Below are 15253 nucleotides of genomic sequence, written 5' to 3'. Positions count from 1 at the left end.
TACATTGTAACCATGGAGGTCCTTGAGACCTCTATGGTTACTGATGACCGGTGGCTGTGAGCGCCACCCTGTGGTCGGCGCTCACAGCACACCTCCATTTCTGCTACATAGCAGCGATCAGCAGATCGCTGCTATGTAGCAGAGCCGATCGTGCTGTGCCTGCTTCTAGCCTCCCATGGAGGCTATTGAAGCATGGCAAAAGTAAAAAAAGAAAGTTGAAAAAATGTGAAAAAAATAAAAAAAAAATAAAAGTTTAAATCACCCCCCTTTCACCCCAATCAAAATAAATCAATAAAAAAAAATCAAATCTACACATATTTGGTATCGCCGCATTCAGAATCGCACACTCTATCAATTAAAAAAAAGCATTAACCTGATCGCTAAACGGCGTAGCGAGAAAAAAATTCGAAATGCCAGAATTACAATCTTTTGGTTGCCGTAACATTGAATTAAAATGCAATAACGGGCGATCAAAAGAACGTGTCTGCACCAAAATGCTATCATTAAAAACGCCAGCTCGGCACACAAAAAATAAGCCCTCAAATGACCCCAGATCATGAAAAATGGAGACGCTACGAGTATCGGAAAATGGCGCAATTTTTTTTTTTTTTAGCAAAGTTTGGAATTTTTTTTCACCACTTAGGTAAAAAATAATCTAGTCATGTTAGGAGTCTATGAACTTGTACTGACCTGGAAAATCATAATGTCAGGTCAGTTTTAGCATTTAGTGAACCTAGCAAAAAAGCCAAACAAAAAACAAGTGTGGGACTGCACTTTTTTTGCAATTTCACCGCACTTGGAATTTTTTTCCCATTTTCTAGTACATGACATGCTAAAACCAATGATGTCGTTCAAAAGTACAACTCGTCCCGCAAAAAATAAGCCCTCACATGGCCAAATTGATGGAAAAATTAAAAAGATATGGCTCTGGGAAGGAGGGGTGTGAAAAACGAACACGGAAAAACGAATAATCCCAAGGTCATGAAGGGGTTAAAGCCCCACTCCAGAGCTGTTGGTTTTTTCAGGGCTGCAGTGGTGCTTCTAATGTAAGGTCCCAGCCCCCGGCCTTATACTCACCCTCTGGCGTCTTCACCTTTTTTGGGTGCCGCTCCGGTCCCGTGACGCTATCTTGTGAACACAACTTCTGAGTGGCCGGAAGTCAGAAGTTATGTCACAATCGCTCAATGCAAGTCTATGAGATCCAGAAAGGGGCCAGAATGAGGGTCTCAGAGAAGTATTGAGTTGTGAGCGTCTCATTCCATGAAACATTGGAGTGATCCAGCAGGTCACAGACTGCCGGAGTCTATGTCTATTTTATCCTGTCCTGTAAAAACTGTAAATTTATTATATGATTGCTTTTCTTTAGATTAATTATCAGCCTTTTAATAAAGGTTTTTCAGCTCACCCTTGGTAATTCCCAATTGGATTCCACGGGAGGAAGCATAGGATCACGTCTCTGCCAGACGTAGGAGCAAGGTGCATGTGGTAGAAAGGATCCAGCTTCTGTTTTTTTCTCTTTTTACTTAACATGTGTTGGTTTTAATGTGTTCATAGACCTGCAGCATAATCATGCTATTATGCAAATTATTGTTTCAAACCCTTTAATTTCTCCTTTCCTATGTTCCCCACTTCCCAAACTGAGTTTAAAGGTATGTTTCCATGGGCCAGATTACATCCGGATTAGCTGCGGATTGAACACTGCAAGGTAAATCACAGGGCCCTATGTATGGGGTGCGAAGATCCCGGATGTGTGCAATGAACAGATCCGGAATCACCGCATGTACAGAAGGGGGCGGCGCTTTGGGTGGAGCTGATCTTCCACTCCGTCCAAAGCACCATCATTACGGACTGTGGACACGCACCCTTAAAACACTCCAAGAGTTCGAAATGCGTCCAGTTTTCTCACTCGCACCTTCCGTACCCCACTGTACTACTAAGATGTCACAACTATTGCCTTCATTTTAATGACTCTAATAAAGAAGTAAAACTTTTTTTACCGAAGCTGGATCCTTTCTAGAATGTGCACTCTTTAAGGGTGCATTTACATTGGCCGGTTATTGTGGATGAAGGTTTTTTCGATTATCAAGTATTGTAAAAAAGACCGCCAATCACCCAAAAGAATGAGCAAAATGCTTGCTTGTAAAACAAAATGATTTTTAAGATTGCTAAAAAAAACCACTGTTGTCGGCAGGACTTTAACCTGTGCAAATATGTGCTGCTGAGAACAATGACAGTCTATACGCACAGAATGATCTATTAACAGTTGTTCTGTGCACTTTGGAAGTCTAACAAGACTATTAAAGGACCACTGATCATGTAGTGTTTAATGGCCGGTATAAATAAGCCTTATAAATCATTTCACCCATTAACAAGTGTCTTGCTCATTCATTGGGTGACTGGCAGCATGTTTAGACAGACCGATTATTGGGAAGCAAACGTTCCTTGTTATTGGCCATAGTAAGTGCGTCTAAAGGTACCGTTACACTTAACGATTTACCAACGATCACGACCAGCGATACGACCTGGCCGTGATCGTTGGTAAGTCGTTGTGTGGTCGCTGGAGAGCTGTCACACAGACAGCTCTCCAGCGACCAACGATGCCGAAGTCCCCGGGTAACCAGGGCAAACATCGGGTTACTAAGCGCAGGGCCGCGCTTAGTAACCCGATGTTTACCCTGGTTACCATTGTAAATGTAAAAAAAAAAAACCACTACATACTCACATTCCGGTGTCTGTCACGTCCCTCGCCATCAGCTTCCTGCACTGACTGTGAGCGCCAGCACGGCCCTGCGCTTAGTAACCCGATATTTACCCTGGTTACTAGTGAACACATCGCTGGATCGGCGTCACACACGCCGATTCAGCGATGACAGCGGGTGATCAGCGACCAAAAAAAAGGTCCTGATCACTCCCAGCGACCAACAATCTCCCAGCAGGGGCCTGATCGTTGGTCGCTGTCACACATAACGATTTAGTTAATGATATCGTTGCTACATCACAAAAAGCAACGATATCGTTAAAGAAATCGTTATGTGTGATGGTACCTTAACACTTGGGCCCCAATTCATTATCGCCTTTGCCTTTGTCCAGTTTTGGGTGTTTTGCACCTTTTTTAATTTGCATCCTGTCACGGGTTTACCGTGACAAAGAGGAGCCAGAAGACCGCAGTGTCTGATTTCTCCTACTACTTCACTGGTTAGAAATAGACATAAGCAAATATCGTAGGCTCCCTCCTTATTCAGATCGCTAATAGAGCTTACCGAATAGCTGCAGCGGGAACCCGGATACCTGGAGCGCTCCTGATAATCAGGTGTCCGGCATCACAGCTGCATGTGTCGCGGCTGTATGACATTCACAACACCACAGGCTCTCCATGCATGTGCTGTAACTGTTACACAGCTACAACACATGCAGCTGTAATGCCGGACACCTGATTATCAGGAGCGCTCCAGGTATCCGGGTTCCCGCTGCAGCTATTTGGTAAGCTCTATTAGCGAGCTGAGTAAGAAGGGATCCAACGATATTCGCTCATGTCTAATTAGAAACACTTTACCTTCATATTAAAAGGTGCAGGTTTCTTTTAGCAGTGCAGGGGTTAATCTGCTCAGTTGAGAGTTCTTGGAAGCTTTCCTGCATTAAGGCTCTCAGCTGTGCACTGTTAGCCACTCCCATGTCTTATATAATCTGGGCTCTCGCAAGCACTTGTGATGCCCCAGGGTCCTGGTCGTCACAGTGGCATTGCTTTCCTCACGGGGAGAGTGATGTCACGCTTGGAAGCGATGAAGAATAACTCTCACCAGCTAACACAAACATGCAACATGTTCACACTCCAGGCCACAAGGGGGAGCTTTTGATCCTTTTTCTACGTGAGTCCCCTGCATACAGAGATATATTGTGGTTTGGAGGTAAAGTTAGTCAGATAGTGCCGGAGAGCAGACTGGAGCAGTCTGAGGCAGGAAGAATGTATGAGGAGTCGTGCAGCCACAAGAAAGTGCTGCAGCTTCTGGAAAGAGATAATACTGAAAGCCGAACAGATTGCAGTGAGCATATGGGAGAGCGAAACACAGAAGAGTAATACCAGTGGAGCAGAGCAGTGAATTAGCTACCTCCCTGGCTGGCGCAGATTACCGGTAGCCGGAACACCGAGGTTGTGAGGGACTCTAAGACTGACAGCAGAAGCCGGCAGGACAGCTGGATTACACATCACCTGTCCACCCTAATACCCAGGAGGCACAGTGACACATAGAGCCCTGGTCATGATAGAGATCCTGTAAAAAGGCTCAAGTCACCTGCCATACGGGTTTATGTCCCACCTTTATGGAGGACAGAGAGAATTGTGAGGACCTTATCAGAAGCCATAGGCAGTAAGGAACTACAACACCATCGCGCTTTGAGGAAGGCTTTTAATTCCACCTGCTAAAGGGGAGTCTGGATTCGCTTCCAAGACGGACCGACCCTGCCTGTCCTATGATCTGGTGCCCTGGACTGTGGCTGCCTGAAGTCTTCAGTAAACCAGGAAAAGAGACTGCAAACCTGTGTCCTCCTTCTTTACTGCACCATTCACCATCTTCCATCTACACACCGGAAGCCCTGGGGATACACTTCACCTGTGGGACGTTATACCATCTAGCTGCCATAACATCACCCCAGAGGACCCCTTAAAGCAGCGTCGGTCCCCACTGACTGAATATCACATTTGGCGTCACAAACAAACTTTATTTCATTTCCCTTTTACATGGGCACACAGGGCCACGGATTGGGTCGCCACTGTGACATCCCCCTGTGAACACCGGACCCAGTATCGGGTACCCCACGTCCCTGGCGGGCGACTCACACTCATTGCCAGAGCTAGCCTTATGCTGCATGGTTAGGAGATGGTGGTTTGTGGTTGTTGTTTGAGAAGGCATTTGGTGGATTTATTTGAGACTGTTGCTAGGTTTTGTGTTTGTGATAATTCCCTTACATCTCCTGCTTTGGTTTAACTCCCCGGTGCATTCTTCTGTCATATGAGTGAGAATATTTGTATGTTTGGTATTTTTCGTTATCCCTGTTTGTACTACCTTGTTAGTCTGGTTTGGTGTACTATGGTATACTACTCCCCTCTTCCCTGAGTGGGGGAAGGGTACTGACTGAGGGCCGATTCAGGAGCTAAGACAAGGCGCACGGCTCTGGGGTCTTCACCATCAGAAGTAATCAGGGGAACAGGGTGAGCTAGGGTGCCTATTTCGTTAGGGACAGGGAAAAAGCCCCTGATCCCACAACACCCGACAACAGAGTCGTGATACATCCAATTCTATTTGCGTCTTTTATAAGTCAATTTGGAAAATGTTTGCTTGTTTTTTTCAACTTTGTGGGCAGAGTTTACCGGATGTTACAGAGTTGCATCTTTTGCAACATTTTTCAAAAAGATGCAACGTTTTGCTCAAAACTGTTTAATGACAGGTAAGAAGCTCTTTTTTGAGTTTGCACCATATTCATGAACCGAGTGCACCATTTTGATGAATAAATAATAAATATCAGCCATTACCTCAAGACCAAAAAAGAAAAGTGACTTGAAAAAACAGGCAAATGATAAATCAGAGCCTCGGTTCAATCTCAGGCAATATGCAAACCTATTGATTAATTCATATAAACCCTGAAGGTCATGTGGCTACACTAATTCTGGAGCAAACAAAAAAACTTTCTTTCCGGAAATAAGGTTTCCAGATAGATTTAAACAAAATAAAGATTTGCAATAGATGAATAGTGAAAAGAAAAGAGATAAAGAATAGAATAAAGGGCAAATTACTCGGGATGTAGCAGAGGTCAATTGTACAAATTCTATTGTCACACTGATTAACAACAGATAACTGTATGTGTATAATTAGATGGGTTGTTAATAATCACGTGAACTGATAACAGCTTTTGTTTGCCATGTCAATGTTATTTTTTCAAAGGGCCATATAAACTACGGTATATTGGCTACCTTGTAGCTCCTATGAATCCAATGAGGGAGGATAGCTATTTGATTTTAATAGGTCTCCATTTAATTTTAAAAAAAAAACCATGTAATTGTCAGCAAACTTATGAGGGAAATCCGGCTGGAGGCTCTGTATATAGTCTGCTACATGAATCCTTAAATACAATCCTTAAATTGTAGTCACACTGCAGGATTATGAGGAAAGTACATTCCTAGGAACCCTTGTTTCCTATAATCATTCAGTGTAAACAGGCTGCGATCAAAAGCAAAAAGCTCATTCGGCAGGAGAAATTATCTTTTGGTTTGCCTAAAAGACCATTGTTCTGATAATCTAGGCGCACAGAACAATCTATTAGACTACATATTTTCACTGCGTCCAAAGCGCTGCGCTCTAATCACGCAGGTAAATCCGCATCTGTTCACTGAACAATGCGGATTTACTGCATCCGACACATATCTATTGTAGAAATTCCTGCTGCAGCATGTAAACCCGCAGCGCGGGTGAGTTTACAATGCGTCAAATAGAAGCATAATAGGCAAGGGATTTCTATAAATCCCATCCACTGTGCTTGTATCATAGAACACAGCGGTTTGGACGCAGCGCAAGTGTGCTGCTTCCAAAACACTGCTGTTCCTGATAGTGGGCACATACCCTCAGGGTCTGTGCACACGTTACGGATTTTCCTGCGAATCCGCAGCCGATTTGACGCTGCGGATTCTCAGCAGTCTTCCATCCGGTTTACAGTACCATGTAAACCTATGGAAAACAAAATCCACAGTGCACATGCTGCGGAAAATACCGCAAGGAAATTAATAGGAATCCGCAGGTGTTAAAACGCAGGTGAAATCCGAACAAAAAAACGCGGTAAATTTGTGGGTAATCCGCAGGTAAAATGCAGTTCCTTTTTACCTGCGGATTTGTCAAAAACTGAGTGGAAAAATCCGCTTAGACTTAGTGTTGAGCTTTCCGATACCGCAAGTATCGGGTATCGGCCGATATTTGCGATATCGGAATTCCGATACCGAGTTCCGATATTTTTGTGATATCGGGAATCGGTATCGGGATTAAGATTAATGTGTAAAATAAAGAATAAAAATAAAAAATATTGATATACTCACCCTCTGACGCGCCCTGGTCGTCACCGCTGCAACCGCCTTGCTTTCGTTCCGAAGAATGAGCGCGTTAAGGGCCTTCGATGACGTCGCGGCTTGTGATTGGTCGCTGAGCGGTCATCGAATGTCATTAACGCGCTCATTCCTAAGACATGACTGCTCAGTGACCAATCACAAGCCGCGACGTCATCGAAGGCCCTTAACACGCTCATTCTTCGGAACGAAAGCAAGGCGGTTGCAGCGGTGATGACCAGGGCGCGTCAGAGGGTGAGTATATCAATATTTTTTATTTTTATTCTTTATTTTACACATGAATATGGATCCCAGGGCCTGAAGGAGAGTTTCCTCTCCTTCAGACCCTGGGATCCATTACAGGATACCTTCCGATATTTGTGTCCCATTGACTTGTTATTTTTCGGATATCGGCCGATACCATCCGATACCGATACTTTCAAATATCGGACGGTATCGCTCAACACTACTTAGACTACATTCCCAAGATGAGATTTTGTGGAGTTTTTGATGTTGCAGAATTTCTGCACCATTTCAGCATCTATTATTTAAATTAGGTTACTTGCGTCTTTTTAATGTGCTATTGTGTGCAGTTTTTTATCATGTGCTTTTATCCCATTTTTGACCCTTCGGTTTTGTCTCTTTTCGGTATGTCATGCTTTAACCCCCTTACCCCCAAGGGTGGTTTGCACGTTAATGACCAGGCCAATTTTTACAATTCTGACCACTGTCCCTTTATGAGGTTATAACTCTGGAACGCTTCAACGGATCCCAGTGATTCTGACATTGTTTTCTCATGACATATTGTACTTCATGAAAGTGGTAACATTTCTTTGATATTACCTGCGTTTGTTTGTGAAAAAAACGGAAATTTGGCGAAAATTATGAAAATTTCACAATTTTCCAAATTTGAATTTTTATGCAATTAAATCACAGAGATATTTCACACAAAATACTTAATAAGTAACATTTCCCACATGTCTACTTTACATCAGCACAATTTTGGAACCAAATTTTTTTTTGTTAGGGAGTTATAAGGGTTAAAAGTTGACCAGCAATTTCTCATTTTTACAACACCATTTTTATTTAGGGACCACATCTCATTTGAAGTCATTTTGAGGGGTCTATATGACAGAATATACCCAAGTGTGACACCATTCTAAAAACTGCACCCCTCATGGTGCTCAAAACCACATTCAAGAAGTTTATTAACCCTTCAGGTGTTTCACAGGAATTTTTGGAATGTTTAAATAAAAATGAACATTTAACTTTTTTTCAAAAATTTTTTACTTCAGCTCCAATTTGTTTTATTTTACCAAGGGTAACAGGAGAAAACATCAGGGTAAACAGGGCCGCGCTTAGTAACCCGATGTTTACCCTGGTTACCAGCATTAACGTAAAAAAAAAACTACATACTTACATTCCGGTGTCTGTCCCCCGGCGCTGTGCTTCTCTGCACTGTGTAAGCGCCAGCTGGAAAGCAGAGCACAGCGGCTGGCGCTCAGAGTCAGTGCAGAGAAGCACAGCGCCGGGAAACAGACACCGGAATGTAAGTATATAGTGTTTTTTTTTTTTAACGTTAACGCTGGTAACCAGGGTACACATCGGGTTACTAAGCATGGCCCTGCGCTTAGTAACCCGATGTTTACCCTGGTTACCTGGGGACTTTGCATAGTTGGTCGCTGGAGAGCTTTCTGTGTGACAGCTCTCCAGCGACCACACAGCGACGCTGCAGCGATCGGGATCGTTGTCTAGATCGCTGCAGCGTCGCTAAATGTGACGGTACCTTTACTTGGGGAAATGTACCGCAGAGAACAGTGATTTTTAAGCCTGCTTAAATACCATCACATTAGACAAATGAATGTCTTGCTAATTTGTCGGGTGTTTGCCTTGTTAGACAAGCTGGTAGTCAGAAATAAGCATTACAATGAACATTTGTTCAACAATTATCAGCCCATTTGCATTCTAAGGGCATTATCAGCCCTTGTTACATTTTCAATCATTTATACATAGACTGCATACACTTTAGGCCTAATTGTATATCCTATACGACAAGGAAAAATAAGACACATCAAAAGATCCACACTTTCATGTATATTAATATTTATATTTTTTTCTCTCAAACTGTGTACTGTGACATCATGAGTCCGTAGAAATCATGTTTCAGAAAACATCTTGTTATTGCCACAGGCAGGATTGCACTGAAATCTATCATCTATACTATGGCCACATTCACACTAGCAGTATTTCGTCAGTATTTTACATCAGCATTTGTAAGCCAAAACCAGGAGTGGAACAATTAGAGGAAAAGTATAATAGAAACATATGCACCACTTCTGTATATATCACTCACTCCTGGTTTTGGCTTACAAATACTGAGGTAAAATATTGACCAAATACTGAGCATGTGAACATGGCCATATACAGACTGATAACCCAAGATCCACGACATACAATAAGTGATGGACACGAGATCCCCCCTTCACCCTGCACAAAGGCCTCCATACAGGTCACAGAGCATGTCTAGAAAAGGAAACTATCCAAAAGGAGTCAGTAAGTCAGAATCTGACTACAGCATCCTATGCCAATGTGCCTTCTGTAATGCAAATCTCTAAATGCTGTCAACAGCAGCTCAGGCATGAAAGCTGCCCCCACAATCATTTACAGAATAGAGTAAAAAAATCAGATTTGAAAAAAATAATGAACACTATCTGGTTTTAATTAGTAAAATAAAAAATGGATGATACATTCTATTCAAGGTGTTCGTATACCTTCAATAACTGTTGGCTAAATACCATACTTGTTTGGTGAACACATTCCATACATAAAAAAAAAACCTACTGCCCGGATCCATCAAAGCTTTTATGCTTGAAAATTTGCATAAAAAGCTTTGAAAAAAAATCATATTTTTTTAGCAATTGAAGTTGCACAAAATAGTTGCGAGTTTTGGAATTTTTGCCCAGCTCGGCCTGAAATGGGTAGAGCTGATGTGTTACAAGGGCGTGACGCCACAGCTCAGCTAATCCCCCAAAAAGAAACTGATAATATATTGAAATACAACATGCCTGATCCTTCTGATCACCTAGCGACCATTGATAGTTTTTGCATCATCAATATTGTTGAGTTTGCCTGATATTGGTCCATGCTTAGACATCCTTACTAGCTAGTGCATATCATAAATAGCAATTTAAAGGTTCCATTTTTTGCATCCTTACCATAATATCTACCTCTTGCGCCTAGTGTCTCACTTTCACCTGGATTTTCATTATCTGGTGAATACAATGATAGAACAGGCCCTCTTCTTTCTTTGAGCCTGCGCGTCTAAGAGTGCAGCAGGCATTACATTGAGCTAGCTATGCCTCAATACACAGCACGGACCAGAAAAGTGGTGGAAGGGGGGGTAGCTTTAGTTTAATTTTAATTGACAGTTCATTGTGGAAAACATAATACTCTAAAAGTGGACTGTTTTGGAACATAATATTGTGCAAGGGGGCTGTATGTGGACATAACACTGTGCAAGGGGGCTATGTGAGGGGACATAGTACTGTTTGTGGGGCTGTGTTGAGACAGCATACTGCATGGGGGGCTATGTGGAGACATCATTGTAAGTGGGGGGCTGTGTATAAATATAATACTAGGTAAGGGGCTATGTGGGGGTATAATAATGTGCAAAAACAAGCTTTGTGAGGAGACATACTGCATGGAAAGCTGTGTGGGGATATAATACTATGTAAGGGCGTTATGTGGGAACATAATACTGTGCAAAGGGGCTGTGTGGGGGCATAATACTGTGAAAGGGGGTAGTGTGAACACATGTTACTGTGCAAAGGGGCTTTGTGGGGAAATCATTCTGCTTGGAGGTTTTGTGGAGATAAAATAATATCTAAGGGGCTGTGTGGGGGCATCATTCTGATTGGGGGGGACCTAATAATGTGCAAAGGAGCTGTGTGGGGAAGAACACTGTGCAAGGGGGTTGTGTGGAAAAATAATGCTGTAATACTGTGAAAGGCAGCTACGTGGTGAAATAATTCTGCATTGAGGGCTGTGTGGGGATATAGTACTGTGTAAGGGTATGTGCATTTAAGAGGGTGGTGCTGTTATGGACAGTAAGGAACACGCTGTCACTTTAAGAGACTGCACCCCCTTGAATGGCATGATGGAATGTTCTGCTTCTCCCCTGCAATAGACTGTATGAATGGAGTGGACTGTGCAGATGGCAGGGTTGGAGCCTGAACTGTGTGTGTGAGCTGAGGCTGCTGCAGAGAGGACTTTGTGCTGATAGCTGCAAGAGAGGAGAACTGTGTCCTGATATAGCTGCAAGAGAGAACCCCAAGCCTGTAACGGAGTGGGCTTGTGAGATTTGACAGACATTTCCAGGTGCAGAGAGGGTGGTTGTCCTGTGTTAGTTCGAGGAGCCACGAAGATACCGAGAAAGGGATTTACAGTTTCCAGGAGCACCTCCAGGACCCAGAAGCAAGGAGAAGACCACGTTTCACGGAGCTGGCAGAGAGCCGTGCGTACCACCATACTAGACTGCTGGGGCCCCCCGGGACTGGATCTGAGTCCCCAACATCATTGTGAGTTTGTTCCTATTTTGTGCACATGTCAGGGCCTAGTGTAGGCTTCAATAGTCAGAACACGGCAGCCGTAAAGGCCAGGGAGGTTATACTTAGAGTAGCATAATTCTTTGTTTATTGTTTGCATTTACTTGTGTAACATATATTGAGTCTGTAACAGTTGGAGCACCGTGCTATTTTATGGACAAGCTAAAGATTATAACTCTTGTAAATTATCTTTTGCCATTGCATACCCCTGTTTGCATCTTCCTCATCCACTTCATTCCTTGCCTTCTAAATCCACCTTTTGCTGTTCGCACCTCATTTTGTGTACAGTAGTCTCCTGCACCGTGGTGGTCCCCCGGCCATCACTTCATGCACGCGCTGCGAATTGGTGTGCAGATTTTTCCGCACTGATTTGGTAAATCCACAGGTAAACTGACTGCGGATTTACCACAGAATTACCAGATTTACCACGTTTTTTGTGCGGATTCCACCTGCGGTTTAACACCTGCGGATTCCTATTGAGGAGCAGGTGTAAACCGCTGCGGAATCCGCAAAAAGAATTGACATACTGCGGAATATAAACTGCTGCATTTCCGTGAGTTTTTTTTCCGCATGTGCACTGCGGATTTCGTTTTCCATAGGTTTACATGGTACTGTAAACTCATGGAAAACTGCAGCAGATCCGCAGCGTCAAATCTGCCTAAAGGGGGGATGTGTTGAGATATAATACTGTGCAAGGGAATGTGTGGGGACATAATACTCTGCAAGGGGGGCTGTATGAGGGGCAAACTTACTGTTCGAAGGGGTTGCATACGGTGTGAGGGGCTATTTAAAGATATTTTTATGGAGGGCTGTGTGAAGATACTATGTGATGGGGTTGTGTAGGGACATAATACTGTGCAAGGGGGCTGTATGGGGACATTATTTATGTGGGGGGCTCTGTGACAATTTTTTGAGGGGACATCATACTGTTTGAGAGGCTGTTTGGAGACATCATACTATGTGTAGGGTTAGGGACTGTGGGGGCATAATATTGTGTTGGGAGCTTCTAATCAAGGTTCAATGGCTTAATAACAAGAGTAATTTGATTTACTGTTTTTTATAAACTTTATAAAATCAGTAAATGACATGGTGTTAATTAGCTGCTACATGTAAGAATACATCTTACAATAAGCCCTGCCCTAACATGTAAAGTATTAACCCTGCTGTTCTGTTCGGGTCATAGTGACCCGAACAGACTTTTTGCGGCCCTGTAGATTTTTTTCTGTAAGTCTCTAAAACTTGAGACTCCTTGACTTTTCCTCATTTGGGGGGACCTACCTATGAGTATTTTGTTTTTTGTTTTTTTTCGTTTACTTTTTGCTACACACAAAAAGTTACACTTGTTGTGTTCGGGTCATAGTGACCCGACATCGTTTTTTACAGCTGTGAGGCCATATTTTCAGTGAAATAAAGGAGTTATAACCTCAGTTGGGTCTATTTATTGCATCTACTATTGTATATCAATTGATTTATTTCCTAAATTATTTCAATGGGGTCGTACACGCGCTCTACCGGGGGTATGCATTGAGATCTGCGCACCATAAAAATGGCTTTATATTGATTCTTTTTGGTGCGCAGTCTATTCTAAAATGTAGAGTACATCCGGAGAGATCACTAGGTGTGCACTACACGTGTATATTATGCGCAGCACGGACTGCTCAGAACGCGCTGTCTAAGAGGTTTCTTTTTTGTAAAGCTGAGCTGTAAAGTCTTGCAAATAATTTTTTTTTGCTAAGTAAGTCTGTCTTCCTGGCTTATCTGCTTGTTTTCAGAAGGGTTCTTATCTTCTCTGCTCTTATCAGTACACATATGCTAGCCCAGACATGTTACCTTTCAATTTCTTTGGAGAGCAGCTGTGTGCTTCTACCCCCATGGCCTCTTCCGGCATCAAAAGAAAAAGATGCAGCTATTGCCCTTCTACTTGTGACAACAAGACGAGTATAACATGTTCTGGCTGTAAAACATTTCTAGGCAAAAATCATGTGTATTGTTTTTCATGCAAGAATCCGTAAATTTATATGATCATGTAAATATATTCACATTGTAATGTTTATTATCTTTATTTTTTTTTATCACAAAACGTTTGATTTGATTGTTTTTTTGTTTTTTTTTTACAAAATATGTGTAGTTTTCTATTTTCGTTTTGCTCATTGGATGGATCTGTTTTTTTCAGAATAAAAACAACAAAAAAAAGATTTCTAGTTCATTTTTCTTTTTTTTTTACTACCAAACATGTTCACAAACAGTCTAGTAAGCAAAAAGTATTAAAAAAAAAAAAGGAGTTAGAGTGTCTAAAATCAAGGTTTAATAAGCCGGGTCATAGTCACCCGGAACACTACAAGTGTATAGTAAATGCAAACAAAACAGCAGGGTTAGCAGCAGCAACTAGTCCTCAGGTTTAATTCTGCTCAATTAAATGATAACAATTAATATAAAATAATAATAATAATGAGCAGAATTAAGTTTGACTGGTTGATTCGGCCCTCCATAACAGTCAGACTCTAGAAGGGCCCCATGATAAAAACAATTGCCCACCCTTTGCTCTACAGGATATAAATGAGTCTGTATGGAGCAAGACAGATTACTCTACATCAATAATCAATGTAATGTTTGACATTTCTTGTTTTTTTTATCTAGAAATCGCACAAGAATTTGTCTATATGTGTGGCAGAAACTTGTTGGAAAGTCTTCATGCAATTAGAACAGTGTTTTGCTTTTTCTCATATATGAGGGAAGGACGGTATCCACTAATGATAAGCTGGGGACAAGGCCTCACAGCTGGCTGCACATAAGGTGTCAGGCACATTTCTTAGACAATTCAGTGGAATAAAAGCACAGAGATGGAATTCTAATAAGGGCATTTTCAATAGAATAAATGCTAGTAGCATTCCCCAGGGCTTGTATACTTATGACGCATGCCATCTCTATAGGAAAATAGTGAGGAATCTAAATACAATAAGGCTGATGCTACATGCTTGCTTATCTGAAATCTGAAAACAAAGTGACAACCTCCAAGTAAAGCAAAAGATTTAATCAGAGTAATTGCCACCAATGTGTTTATGCAGGGGGCATATTAATGTAGCAGAAGGATCAACAGGTCAGAATTTTCTAAGGACCAAAGCACATGGGTTATATTCGAATCAGTAGTGCGTTCATGCTACTAAGAGTGCCATGATCAATCATATTCTCCTTTATTAACTACAATGCAGTTTACTTTGTGAGTAATGACAATCCAATACATGATTTTTACCTATAGAATGCTAGAATGCTCTTTATATCCTGACTTATCAATGAATTCTGCAGTCATAGTGCAGCGCCCCAGAGACCTGGTCGTTGCAGTATGACGCTCTGCTGGGGAGTGATGGTACGTCTGATGGCACTAAAGGACTTCTTCTGACCAGGTATCACCAGCACACATTACACTTCACACTCCGGCCACTAGGGAGAGAAAAAGGCTTTATTTATTGGGCCACTCCTCACACTGGTAAAACTAGGGGTTGGATAGGAAGTTAGTCAGAAGCTGACTGGGTTCGATTCAGGCAACATCACGTGGCAGGGGGTGTTG

This window comes from Ranitomeya imitator, chromosome 1 (assembly GCF_032444005.1).
Source record: "Ranitomeya imitator isolate aRanImi1 chromosome 1, aRanImi1.pri, whole genome shotgun sequence".
Classification (NCBI taxonomy): domain Eukaryota; kingdom Metazoa; phylum Chordata; class Amphibia; order Anura; family Dendrobatidae; genus Ranitomeya; species Ranitomeya imitator.
The sequence above is the reverse complement of the archived record's forward strand: the minus strand, read 5'-3'. Positions refer to the sequence as shown.